Genomic DNA, 13,983 nt, shown 5'->3' with positions numbered 1-13,983 from the left:
ACTGTGCCCCTCAAGACACCCTATGCTGTAACGTATTACAGCTTTTTACTCACTGTTGGGTAACCGTCCTCACCTGGTCTGGTGCCCCTGGGGTGGGGGGCTCCCCTGGCCCCTAGCCACCCAGTTCCAGGCCAGACAGTTGTGTCTTGGTGTGCATTGTCAGTCCCGTACTAGGCGGTGCTGGCCTCTGAGAGAGTCGGCTAGAGTCCTTGTGGAGCATGAGGTCTGGCTGTCATCAAGAGAGCCCTGTGTCAGCGCCCGGGCTCAGCAGCCATGGGGACGCTGCCCACGGACCAGCACATCCGGGAAGCGTATTGCCCTGATAATCGAAAAATGATCTCTGCTCCCTGCTTTTTTTTTTTTCCACTTTTTAGCTTGTATTATATTCTGAACCGTGTTAACATATATACACTTACATAGAATATATAAAAATCTTTGGGACATATAATTACATGTAGTAACTCTATATTAACGTATATCTTCTGATCATCATCCCATACAAAGGAAATACCCTTCCAGAGTCACACTGTTTCGTTATTTGAGTCCACCACATGTTATTTAACCATCTCCCTACTGTCTGGTATTTGGATCAACGTAAAGTTTTTGCTTTGTAGATAATGCTCCATCGAATAATCCTTGACCGAATATTTGTGTCTGCGGAAACTATTAATTATGAAACACCCACCCACTGGTGATCAGATAGTAGGCGAGGCACTTTGCACATCATCTTAGTCCTACCACAAACCCTAAGGAAGTTAGCCCCATTTTACAGATGAGAAAACTGAGGCCTAGGGATGTGGGGCTCTGCTACCCTTTGCGTTTGGTTCCTAACGCTTTGCCCTGGGGAGAGGCCGTCTTGCCGAGTGAAATACTCCTAGACCTGAGTGGCCCCTACAGTTGTGGAGAAAGTGGTGGAGACAAAGAGATTTATGAGTTTTTAGGGGAATGGTGGGTGGATTTCTCACTCAGGGTCACAACTCCCCAGTCCTAGCCTCATCTAGGGCACGGTGATAAGGATGTAGCCCTAGCGACAGGCTCACCCCTTGCCTACCTTGGTGGACAAAGGAGCCTCCAAGGCCTTCCCTGATCTCCACTCTGCTCAAGGGTGGCCGTGCTGTCCCTGAGTCATTGTGCCTGTCCGTCCTGCATCGTGACACCGTCCTACTCGCTGACAAATAAAGACAGTGCTAGGCCCCGTGGAGATCCTAATCATTTATTAGGAAGTTCTAGGTCAAATTAGTTAGCCAAGAGTCAGACAAGATCAGTTATTGTTAACATCCAACTATTCCTTGAAGCCGCCCTATCAGTATGAACAGAATGACTGCTGTGGTAATAGTTGAACCTGTAATGGTCAGGGAAAGCTGTTGGGGAAGGGTAGACTTAAAACTGGCCCTCAATTCCAAGAGAGAAGGGAGTTGGTGCGGAGGACAAACAGGGTGCGGGGAGATGTACGCGGGGTTGGCGTGGCGTTTGCACGTCTGGCCCTCCCCAGAGCTCCTAATGCTAAAAATAAGGGAGAAGCAAAATGCCCTCACGGCCCACAGTTGCTCTTCATGCACACTGAGGGGATGGAAACTGACAAATACCCCAAATGTTGACCACCATAGTGGTTTCGGTACCTTACAAAAATGTTAACGCGAAACGTCCATCGCGGCGTTGGAGCACAGCTTGTCCAGGAGGGGCTTTTTTTGCGCTCCTGAAATAGTTCTTGGGGCTGAGCAGTCATAGGCTGGGCAGGGTGCACCTTCTTCCTCCCCTTCTTTCTGAGGACCGCCCCAGGACCCAGGTGGCCTGTGCTCTGGGCCAGGTGACCCTGCCGTGTGGCAGAAGCAGAAACAACTGGAGAATACGCCCAGGGACGGACAGACAGACAGCGAACCCTCTGGTTCTCCTCTGTTGCTTTCTTAAAGAGGAGTGGGAGGGGTGGAAGGCGGCAAGACAGTTTTATTTTGGAGTGGGGAAATACTGTTTTCCTAGTACACATTACAGAAATAAAGGTCTGGCCGGACAGGATATGCAGTTGGTCTCGCTGGTTTCCACCAGCCAGGAAGGTACTACGAGGGGCAGGAAGTGTGAATCGATGGGGGTGGTGCTGGGCACTGGAGGCGGAGAGCTGCAGTCTACGCATCCGGCCCAACGAGGGCAGCTGGAGCGGCCGGCTCTCTCAGCCCTGGCTGGGAGCCCCTGCAGCGCAGGCTCCCCGTGCAGACTGGGAGGCGCTGGGCCCTCCATGCCTCTTTATGTGGACCCCAGTTTGGCCTCATGGTCCAAAGGCCACGTAAGGGCCGAAGACTCCTTCTGTTTAACTCTGAACTCAACCACCCAGTAGCTCTGGGACCTTGGGCAAGTTACTTATTAACCTTCTGTGTCTCAGTTTCCTCATCTGTAAAATGGGGGTTTTAGTAGCGCCTACCATACAGGATCGTGGTGAATCGAGAGAACTAATACTCCTAACAAGCTGGGAACTTGCCTGACAGTGTTAAGCACATAATACTCATCAGCTATTGTTCGTGGCCTTGGAGTGTAGCATGGGATACTGTGTGCTCGGTACCTGCCAGCTGCTGGTGTTTTCAAGGGCTTAGCAAGTCCAAACAGGGATAAGAATTACACAGAAGCTCCCTTCACTTAACCAACAGGTTGCCTTCCCAAAGGTGATTAAGCTTATAGAGTGTGAGTCAGGCTTCTCTCAAAAAAAACAAAAAAAACCCAAAAACAAAACAAAACAAAAAAAACAACCCAACAAAACAAAAAACAAAACCACACACACAAAAAACAAAAAACAAAACCAAACAAGAAAATAAAACCAAACAAAAAAAAAAAAAAACCCAGGCTTTTCTCAAAATAGAACAGTTTCAACGTCAGGTGGTTAACCTGCCTCTTCAAAAACCCCACCAGGGTGTCCTAGGCAGATATTTTGTTTTTACCAGCCACCTGACTACTCACTGTGATTTGGAAAACTGGAAGTGGCCTTGAAACTATGTGTCTTTGTTTGGGGACAAATGGTTCCTCATTCACACTGGCCACATTTCAGGTGTTCAGTAGCCACACGTGGCTGATGGCTCCCTTGTCGGACTGTGTAGATACAGAACGTGTCCAGAATGGCTGGATAGGCCTGGCAGGTGCCTGCTGGGATGTAAAGTGCAAGGCTACACAGATCTACATGTTAAGATACGTGGCGATGTTGACACAAGGTTCCAGCTTGACAGGAGCAGAGGATACATATTGGAGGCAGGATTTGGTAAAGATAGGCTTTGTAGAAGGAATGGCATTTGAACTAGCTGTATAGGGGTGGATGGCTATTTTCAGGCTAGGTCTTTCTTTTTTTTTTTTTTTTTTTTTTTTTTTTCAACGTTTATTTATTTTTGGGACAGAGAGAGACAGAGCATGAACGGGGGAGGGGCAGAGAGAGAGGGAGACACAGAATCGGAAACAGGCTCCAGGCTCTGAGCCATCAGCCCAGAGCCCGACGCGGGGCTCGAACTCACGGACCGTGAGATCGTGACCTGGCTGAAGTCGGACGCTTAACCGACTGCGCCACCCAGGCGCCCCATCAGGCTAGGTCTTTCTCCTGAGCTCTAACCTCATGGATCGAATTGCCCACCCAACACTTTTTTTTCCCCCCGATATCCCAAAGATATCCCAGAGCCAGTAGACCCAAAACCAATCTCGATATTTCTCCTCTTAAACCTTCCGTATTCCCCTTGCGGAGAGCGGCATTACCACCTGCCCGGTGTAGAGACGGGAGAAAGGAGGTCACGGAAGTCCAGATAAGTTTGAAGAGGGAGGGGAGTCAGAAATTCAGAAAGAGCCTGGTGGCTTCTATTTTCCTCCCTGAGGTTAGAGGCAAGACCCTTTGCCGGAATTGATGGGTGTGGAAGTGAATTCGGTAGCCTGAAGATGGAAAGATCTCCGATTGCTCCTGTGGGGAACAGCCACAGGAGCTGATGAGGGAGAAGCAAAAAAGATGTGCAGAAATCTGCATGCTCAGGTGAGGTGTCGTGGATGGTCAGGACTGGGCATCATTCAGCCCAAGCATGGGTTTGTGGCGCCTGAGCAAACAGGAGGGAGGAAGTGAGACCCATCTGCAGTGGAGAAGCGCTGGGGCAGCTGGGTTGGGCAGAGAACGGGGCCGGAGAAGGTGCTCTGGGGAGAGGGGCCCGGGGAGCAGGGCTCCTTGGGCAGAGATGGACGGCAGGGTTCTGGGCCCCCTCTCCAAAAAGCGCACGTTCGCATACATGGGGCATGGTCCGTGTTTCTCAAGGCTTGCTCTCTCTGGATGGAGGACTCCTGATTGCTTTGGGCTGCATTGAGAACCGTTTCCTAGAATGACCGTTGGCTCACCTGCAGGACGGAAAACCAGTCGTATATTTTGGTGTCTTTCGAGCACCCAGGTGGAGGCCAGAAGTCAGTTTCGGTTGCAGTGGTGCAGTGCAAGTTACTATCAGAGGCTCAGTCACGCTGTTTCAGGTCCCAGACCAGCCTGTGGTCAAAGACAGGGAAGTTTTTGTCAAGTAGCTATGGTAATATCTTCTCTAAAGGATACAGAAAACACGTCCAAGAAGAAAATTGTGGGTAGGATGGCAGATATGCAAAACTATAATTTGGATGATTCTCAGTATGGGAAACTTGTTCAGTGGTATTTAAAGGCATTTTAGAATTTTAATTTCATGTGCATTCATATTCCATTCATGATGAAAGCTACTCGTCATTGGCGCCCTCATTTTCCTATGACTCATTTGGAGATGTTTATTAAACATATGGAATCCGGAAGGCCATGGAGCTTATGGGTACTGAATGACAGTGATACCTACACTTAGCTGCGTATCCAAATTGCCCTAGGATAATAAGAAGAACTTGGAAATGCTATTGCAGTGAGTCTAAGATGGGGCCAAGGAGTCTTTTTGTTTCTTTGTTTTTTTGCTTTTTTAATTCCCTAGGTAATAATGTGCACAGGCAGTTTGGGGATCTGGTATAGGAGAATGGAATAGTATAGAAAAATATAACTATGGTTTATGATATCTCAAGGAGAGCCTTTCCCAGTAATCCTGCCCCATCGTTCAAGGTTGAGTTCCTGAAAAATCCACATAGTAGGAGAATTCATGGTTGAATTGCTTAAAAACCTTGAGAAAAACTGGGCTAGAAACTAAAATTATTAAATGAATCTATGACACGCATCTTTCGAAAGTTCAATAAAAGGAAACAGCCAAGTGCACGAAATAAGGATTACATCAGTGATGAGTGATATCACACAGTTGCTTTGTTTGCCATTGTGTATTAACTCTCCTGAAGTTTATTTATTCTTTTAATGTTTCTTTATTAATTTTGAGAGAGCGAGACAGCAAGCAGGGGAGGGGCAGAGAGATCGGGAGAGAGAGAGAACCTCAAGCAGGCTCCGCACTGTCGGCCCAGAGTCCAACGCAGGGCTCAACTCACCAAGTGTGAGGTCATGACCTGAGCTGAAACCAAGAGCCGGACACTCAACCGACTGAGCCACCCAGGTGTCCCTCTCCTGACGTTTAACAAAACGTTTCAAAATTGGTTTCGCATTGGTGCAGATAACATGTCCACTGAGAGGCATGTTTTTTCTGTGTCCAGCACTCATCCCAGTGTTAACACGTCTTCCTGATTTCCTGAGTGGTAGTTGTTGGACTTCATCCTCTGGGGCCCCACTGGCCTATGCAGAGTGATTTGAATACCGTAGGCAGAGAAGCACTGAGTACAGAGTATGGCCAAATGGGTGGGCCTCCAGCCCCGCCTTCAGACACGGAGTCCTGTTACCTCACTCTGATTATTTATATCCATTGTAATAATCACTCACGTGATTGTTTTCATACCGGGTACTTGCTGTTAAATTTCTCTGTCTTCCGGGAGTCCTTCTGGTTCTAAGGTTTGCTGTATCCTTCTCTTCTGCTTCCTCCTTTCCACATGACCTTCCCCTTCTCCCTTCGCCGCACCCCCCCACCCCGCCACATGCTCACACACATCTGTGTGCACACCTGGGGAGTGGTTCTGCCCAGTGCAATGCTTTTTATATATTTTTTTAATGTTTACTTTTGAGAGAGAGAGAGAGAGAGCACAAGTGGGGGAGGTGCAGAGAGGGGGGTGGGCAACAGCAGATCTGAAAGGGGCTGGCACTGACAGCAGAGAGCCCGATGTGGGGCTTGAACTCATGAACCGTGAGATCATGACCTGAGCCGAAGTCGGACGCTCCACAGACTGGAGCCACCCGGGTGCCTCTGCTTTTTACACTCTTTTTGACCATGGTACCAGTATAATATAATTGAAAATGGAAACAAAAATTTCAAGAAAACAAGCTTTCTCTTATTTGGGGGACTCTCAGAGTTTGTGTTCTGTGTTCACCTACATTAAAATTGCTGATCTTAATCCAGTAAGTTGATTTCGTGACCCAGTGTTTGAAAAACACTGGTCTAGAGGCTTTTGACATCTTTGGATTTGAATCCCAGCTTTGCCACTTAATAGCTCTGCAGCTTGGTGACCAGCTTCATTTCCTCATCTGGAGAACAGGAGCTAAGATACTATACCTCCTATAGTTTGTTTGCAGATTCAATGAAATCATGCATGAGAAGCCCCTGGCTTAGTGTGTGATTCCTAGGAAGCACTTCAACGGGTGACGGGGATAATGATGGTGATGATGGCGATAATTTTCAGTTTTCAACTCCAGCTTTCAGCTCTCTCAACTCACATAATTTTGAACTGGAAATTAACTTTTGCCAAAAAGGTACAAAAGTCAATGTGAGGGGTGTAGACTATCATGCAAGAGGAGCTTGCCTCTGGGGAAAGATTACCAGATGTGCAGAAAAAGTTACTAGTACAAATTGCTATTACATTCTTAACACCTGTATTGTCACTTGGCTTTATTTCCCTTGCATTCCCATAGCCACCATTTCGGACCAGAGAAGCAGCTCGGGCTCTTCTCCTTGCTTCAGTTTGCCCCTGTATGGGTGCTGCTTGGGTCAGGGCTAGTCTCAAGCAGGCGCTCAGCAGTCTTATAGCCTCTAAACAAGCTGGGCAATGGGGGGTTCAAAGGGGCTTGGGTGACTCGGACATGATTTTCTTTTTTCTTTTTTTTTTAAGTTACTTTTTCAAGCTATGCTTTTGCCCCTCTCTAAAACGGGGACAACAATATTTAACTTATTAGGGCCGGTGTGTGGGTTCGTGATGATTTCTACAAACCAGCCAGCCCACGCTGCTCACCTGCTCGCGGACTCGCACGAAGCTCCACCCACGGTGGTGTCTAAGTCAGTTGCTCCGCCCACGGCAGCAAACACATCTTCCCCGGTCCTGACCTTGGCTGTTTCTACCAACTTCACCTTTGCCAGGCTTGCTTGCCACTTTGCCTAGGCGATTCTTCCCCATCCTATAAGTACTCCCCTTGCCGCACAGCTTTCCCTTACAAACCCATCCAGTAATGATTTATATATTCCTCGTGAAACTGGTTCGCGTAGTTGGCAATTAATCATATACTGCCTTCTGATCTCCATTGCAGTCTTTTATTATTATAATTATAGTATTATTAGGTAGCTTTATATGATTTATGTCACATACCCCCAGTTAACTTACTAATTCCTTGAGGGTAGTGATCATGCCTCACATGTCTCTGAGTCGTCCATAGCATTTAGCAGAGTTCCCTGCAATAACATGTGTAATAAATATTTGTTGATACACTGGACGACTGGATACTGCCCACATGAGCTGCCATAGAGCTATGAGGGAAGGTTAGTGGATGAAAAGAGATTTGAGCTAGCTTTTGTGAGGGGGGTAACCCTCCCATAGGTTGGTAAGAGGGGTGGGCACATGGTTACGTAGGGAGGGCTGTTAGGTGACAAATACATGTCGCAGCTGCAGAAGAAATGGGATGGAGCATTGCTGCGGTCAGCTTCTGCGACACGGACTCATGGTGAAGCCCTGATGTTAGCTAGCTGCACAACACCAACCCTCCTGACTTCCCTGCTCCCCAGTTTTGACCTATCTCCTGTGCCCTTGCAACTGGGAGATGAGCTGTGGGGCTGCTGGTGGAAACGCTCTGTTTTTCTCTGAGTGAAGATGCTTTTATTTCCACTTCATTCTTGAAGGAAATACTCGCTGTCTATAAACTTTTAAAAATAGCTGTTTCTTTCAGTACTTTTAGAGACACCTTTCCATTGTCTTCTGTCTTCCCTGGTTTCTGTTGAGTAGTAGTAACTGTAAGGCTTCTGGGTCTTGGGGGTGTTGTTCTTTGCTCTTTAAAGGTGATGCCCATGCCCCACCCTCCCCCCACCCCCTCCCCCAGCTGTTTTTAAGATTTTTCGCTATAGTTTTGGTTTTCAGCAAACATACTATAGTATGCTTAGGTGTGGTTTCATTCGTGTTTGTCTGTTTGGGGTTTGTAGCAAGTTATTAAGATAATTGGTCATGGTCTCCAAACATCGCTTTTTGCCTCATTCTTTCTCGTGTCTTCGTGGAACTACAAACTGCCCATGTTTTACATCTTTTTAGATCTAAAATAGAATCTCCTATGGATTTTATGTTCTTTGTAACATTCTCCACTCTTCTGCCTCTAAGTGCTTCATTCTGTTTATTTCCTTCTGACTTCTGTTCTGGTTCACTGATTTTTTTTTATGATGTCTAATATGTTGGTACACCCGTCTGTTGAGTTCTTAATTTTAATTATTTGCTCTTTAGTTTTATTTTTTTATTTTTTTGAGGTATTTATTGATTTTGAAAAGGGGGTCAGAGAGAGGGAGAGAGGGAGAATCCCAAGCAGGCTCCACACTGTTAGCACAGAATCCAAGTCAGGGCTCAAACCCGCAAACCATGAGATCATGACCTGAGCCAAAATCAAGTTAATCAGTGCTTAACTGAATGGGCCACCCAGGTGCCCTTGCCCTTTAGTTTTAGAATTTCTTTTTTAGGTTCTAGGTTTTTGCGAACATTTTCTGTCTTGTTTTTATTTCCTTGAACATGTTAAGCATTCTTGTTTTCAAGACTGTGTCTGAAAACTTTTGGTATCTGCGTCTCCGTTGTATCTGTGAAAGACCTGTGTCAGAATCCCTGTGGGTCTGTTTTTGTTGTCCATATTTCATTGATTTTTTATTTATCCTTGTGTTCTCAGCCAGATTGATTGAATGCTCACCATTGCATATGAAAAACTCCAGAGATAATATAAATCCTAGGATAATGTTGTCTTCCTCAAGATATAATTTACATTTGCTTCTGGGAGTTCCAGAATGATCTGGGAGATCATTTTAATTTGCACAGGGATTGAGGTGATTCAGAGCTAGGCTTCAGTCTCTGAGGTCAGTCTCTTTCCATTTACTTTTATCCCAAACAAGCGTGTGTGTGTGTGTGTGTGTGTGTGTGTGTGTGTGTGTGTGTGTGGTTTCCAGGATTCCCTTTTCCTAGTTGGGTCCTGATCTTCAGTGTTTATCCCCCTACTTCTGGGATCAGCAGATGCCCCCAGGCTGGGAAAAGAGTGCCCCAAACGTCAGGCTTACCTTCCTGGGTTTCATTCTTCTCCCAGACCCTGCTGTCCTAATTCTTTACTACCTTGTTAGCTCTCTGATTCTTCTAAACGGATTAAACACACACACACACATGTTTTGTACAGGTTTTCTTGTTATTCACCTTGGGAGTTAGGTCTGAATTACCCATTGTGTCATTATCAGAAGTGCACCCCTCCTCCACTCAGCCAAGGATTTTATTATCTTAAATCCAGCAGGGATGTTTAGAAGTCTCTAGAAAAGAACATTAATGTGATTTAAGTGGTATTTTAGGAAATTTAATATGTCAGTGGTATGCAAAGCAGACAGGAGTTGGGAAAGGCTCAGTACGTTGAACGGTTAAAAGACCATCATAACTGAGTGCTTTCTAGAGTAAGAAAAAAAGCAGGTGTTAGGGTTTCTGAATCTGGGCATTTCAGAGAGACATGAATGAGAGCCTTGGCTCTCCTACTTACTAGCGGGTTGCGTTGAACTGTTCCTTTACCTGTCCTCTCATCTGTGATATGGAATTTTAAAGTCCCTGCCTTCCAGGGTTATAAAAATTACATGAGGAACTCCTAGAAAACTCTGGTTTTAAGACTTGGCATATAGTATGTGCTCAGTAAATAGTAGCCATTTCTGTTACCACTCCAAGATCCAAACTTCAGTGATTCAGGTTAAAATTCAAGATCACTGTTAATGGCCCTAAGCAGGACCATAACAGTGTCATCTTCATGGGGGCTGTTCACTTGCTAAGAGTTCAGTCACTGTGTTCCAGGAAATAGCTTGTTTGCGTTTATGCAGCATCGCGGTGCCCTAAATACCCGCCATGTACTGAACTGATTTATAGGCTGATTCCGTGGTTTTAAAGATGAGACCAACCCCGTATCTAGAAGCTATAATGATAGGTGGCTTTAGAAAGTGCCTTTTGTCGGGCTTGATGGTAGATGCTCTGTATTTTAGGTTTATGGGAACTCAAAGACTTTAGCGTTTCACTTTTAAATTAAAAAAATTGTTTTAATGTTTATTTTTGAGACACACAGAGAGAGAGAGAGAGAGACAGAGCGTGAGTGGGGGAGGGGCAGAGAGAGAGGGAGACCCAGAATCCGAAGCAGGCTCCAGGCTCTGAGCTGTCGGCACAGAGCCTGGCGAGGGGCTCAAACTCGCCAACTGCGAGATCGTGACCTGAGCCAAAGTCGGAACGTTCAACCGACTGAGCCACCCAGGCACCCCAGCACTTGACTTTTAAAAACAACTCAGTGTACAAGAATGGATAGAAGCTTACCAAAAAAAGATACATCAGATGATGAGCCTTCATGTTACAAAAGGATTCCTGGAGTCACGGATGACTTGGCATATTATCTTTTTGAAACCTCTTCCTTTTCCTAGATGATCGAAGTGTGGACCGGAGGGTTTGAGTGACTAGTGCAAGGGCACCCGCTAATAATGGCAAAGTCAGGACTGGAACACAAGTGTGTTGATTTCTGGCATACTTTGGTTTTCTTGGCAAAAATAGCCCCTCTGTGTCTCTTCTAACCAGTCCTGTGCCTTCCTCAACTCTGTTAGAGTTTCATATGGGCCATGGGAACTGGTGCCTACGGGAAACTTGCCTTACAGAAGGAAGACCAATCTGTCACTGTGAATTTCCTGGACAGAAGCTGGAAAATACATGCCGAGTAAGCATCTTTTCTCCGTATTCGGTCTCTGACCCTCTGTGACTGTCATCCCTGCCTTTTAATCTCTAGAAGTATAATTTATTTTTAGTTCACGCTAAATGATAGGTTTCTGGGGCTAAGCCCAGAAGAGAATTCTGTTTTTGCTTCTTTCACAGAAGTCAGGGTGCACACTCAACTTCTGATCGTCATGGGAAATCTGTGTCAATAACACCTGTTTTCTTCCGTGTCATGTGGCAACACCACTGGTAATTCATTACTTTTTTAGCGGGGGAAGTGGGGCCGGGCTATAAAATCAAGTATAAATAGAGGAAGTATCTTCAGGTAAAAGGATCAGGTTTTTCTTGTTTAACATCAGGGATGTCCTAGCTGTTTAAAACATAACAAAACATAGAAACTGAAATAAGTGAAACCCTTTAAAAATTTTATGTTTGCTTATTTTTTTTTTTTAAGAGAGAGTGTGAGGGGGCAGAGAGAGAGGGAGGCACAGAATCCGAAGCAGGCTCCAGGCTCTGAGCTGTCCGCACAGAGCCTGATGTGGGGCTTGAACCCGCAAACTGGGAGATCGTGACCTGAGCTGAAGTCGGATGCTTAACCGACTGAGCCACCCAGGTGGCCCAAGCGAAGCCCTTTGTCACAGTTTGTCCTACTCTGATAAGGCGATACTTGCATGTGTTTGCCTTTCCTACAGACCTGCTTATGATTAATGACAGTCCTGATTAAAGATTTAGAAAATGTTTTACATGTGTAATTTCCATAGCATTTTGGCTCGGTAAGTAATAGCGTGAGGTTTGTTAGGAAGGTGCAGAATGTGAATGAATAAGGGATGAACCAGAACCTGAGACGCTAAGACCGGTGGAGGAGGTCTGCCTGCCTGAAGGACCAGACTGTGCAGGAAGTCACAGAAGAGCAGGTGGCTGATAATTAAAAGTAAAAGGCAATCTAGAGCCTTGCTCCTTCGAGTCTGGTTCCAGGACCCAAGAGTTTATTAGAAAAATGGAATCACGGGTGCCTGGGTGGCTCAGTCAGTTAAGTGTCCGACTCTTGATCATGGCTCAGGTCACGATCTCACGGTTCATGAGTTTAAGTGCTGCGTCGGGCTCTGTGTGCTGACAGCACGGAGCCTGCTCGGGATTCTCTGTCTCCCTCTCTGTCTGCCCCTCCCCTGCTCATTCTCTCTCTCTCTCTCTCTCTCTCTCTCTCTCTCTCTCTCTGCATAAATAAATAAACTTAAAAAAAGAAACATAGACTCACAGGGCTTCATCTTCCAAATGAAGATTTGTGTGCACATTAAGGCTGGTGAGCGCTCGTCTGGATTCTGTAATACGCTCTTACCTTTCCTGTTAACAAAATGGATCATGGCGTTTATCTGCATCAGTCTCCAGTTTCCCCTTCAGTCTTGGGGTGATGGCCACAGGCCCAGGCATGGTTTTCTAGGCCCCGCGGGACCAGCCTGTGTCTGGCACCCTCTCTCTTGCTGACTGCTTCCTGGTATCATTCTGTACCCAGGACTCTTGATTTGGTATGGAAATGTCTTCTTACCTGTTTCCTGTTCGGCTGGGAGTTCCTAGATGCTAGAGGATGTCTTACCTTTTCCTGTTCCTGGAGTATCGTTCTCAATAAATGTCTCTGAGTGGGTGGATGAATGAAAGCGAGTGGAGTGACTTCAGGGCCATTAAGAACCGCTGTGTTGGGAGCTCCTTTGGGCCTGTCCCTGAGGCTCCTGTTACGTGTCTCAAAGAGTGGCCCAGAGCCTCCACGGGAGCGGATGGGGGCCAATCTGCGATGGCAGCCCAGCCTGGCACACCTTTCGAGCTGGCCTGGATCTTGTTTGAACATCTCCTGCGTGGAAGGCAGCGTTCGGGCTTTGTAGGAATATAAAAGACCTATGAGAGGTAGAATTCCTCCTCTTAAAGAGCTTACGGGTTGGTCAGGGAGAGGGCGGGTATGCAGTGGGAAAGTTTATAGTTAAGGTAAGAGTTGGGTAAGAATAAAGACAGCAGAGAGCCGCCCTAAAGCAATGTTTGATTCTCAGATGAGCAGCAGCGTAAGATCAGTGACTGTTGGGGAAGTCCGGGAGGGGAGGGATTTATTCAGGCTGGAGTGGTCCGGGGAGGCCCGTGGAGGAGGAGGGCAGAAGGGTCTTGGAGGCTGGGTCAGGATGGACAAGGCCGGGGAGGGAGGAGCAGAGAGCATGGTGTGTTGAGAGAGCAGAGCCCGAGGCATCTGCAACCGGGAGAGATGTGCAAGGGAAATGCAGGTTCTAGAATGTAATTAGGCTCGAGAGGCCAAGGACGCGGTCCCACCTGGTTCACGTGGCGATGCTTGCACTCTGGCATGAGCTGGGGGAGGCACAGAGGAGAGAAGTCCTCAGCAAGCTGCAAGAGAGTGTAACTGAAACTTCGCCCATCTCAATGCAAATTCATCTCGGTAGAATTTTCAGAGCTCATTTTTGGAGGAGGAAATGAGTAAAAGAAGGAAGATGCGACGAAGGGTTGAAAAGAGGATAATGTCACACTGCCCGTGAAGCTTTATAGAGTGGGGGCTTGAGTTGGCCTCCTCTTTGCCTTTGAATCCCATCTCAAATTTAGATTGGTGTGCAAACAGGATGAAGGAGTGGCAGGCAGTACTTTGTTAGTGATTCCACTCTGGATGTTTTAAGTGGGCAAGGGAAGAAAGAGTATCTAGAAAGGTATCTGGAAGGAGGGGAGAGAGGCCTTATGTGGGCTGGGAGAGGAACCGCGTTGAGACCGTGCAGCTGTTTGCAGAGGGAAGGGGAGGGTGGTCTCAGGGCAGGGGGGGTGGGGTGCCGTGCACACTTGTAAAGGAAG

At 46.8% G+C, this 13,983-nt stretch overlaps 1 protein-coding gene across 5 annotated transcripts in view; it reads left to right on the top strand.

Moving 5' to 3' along the window:
• Positions 1-13,983, top strand: part of IRF2 (interferon regulatory factor 2) — a 91,786-nt gene that overhangs the window by 34,617 nt on the left and 43,186 nt on the right. Inside the window, exon 1 of one of the 5 annotated variants that reach the window (XM_043558375.1) lies at positions 12,661-13,047. The exons of the other annotated variants lie outside the window; for them this stretch is intronic. The gene's annotated coding sequence lies outside the window, so the exon portion shown is untranslated. Of the gene's footprint in view, positions 1-12,660; positions 13,048-13,983 lie in introns of those variants that run through there. 5 annotated transcript variants of the gene reach the window in all.

The sequence above is a fragment of the Prionailurus bengalensis genome, chromosome B1 (assembly GCF_016509475.1).
Source record: "Prionailurus bengalensis isolate Pbe53 chromosome B1, Fcat_Pben_1.1_paternal_pri, whole genome shotgun sequence".
Lineage (NCBI taxonomy): Eukaryota > Metazoa > Chordata > Mammalia > Carnivora > Felidae > Prionailurus > Prionailurus bengalensis.
This window is presented reverse-complemented; position numbering and strand designations above follow the sequence as displayed.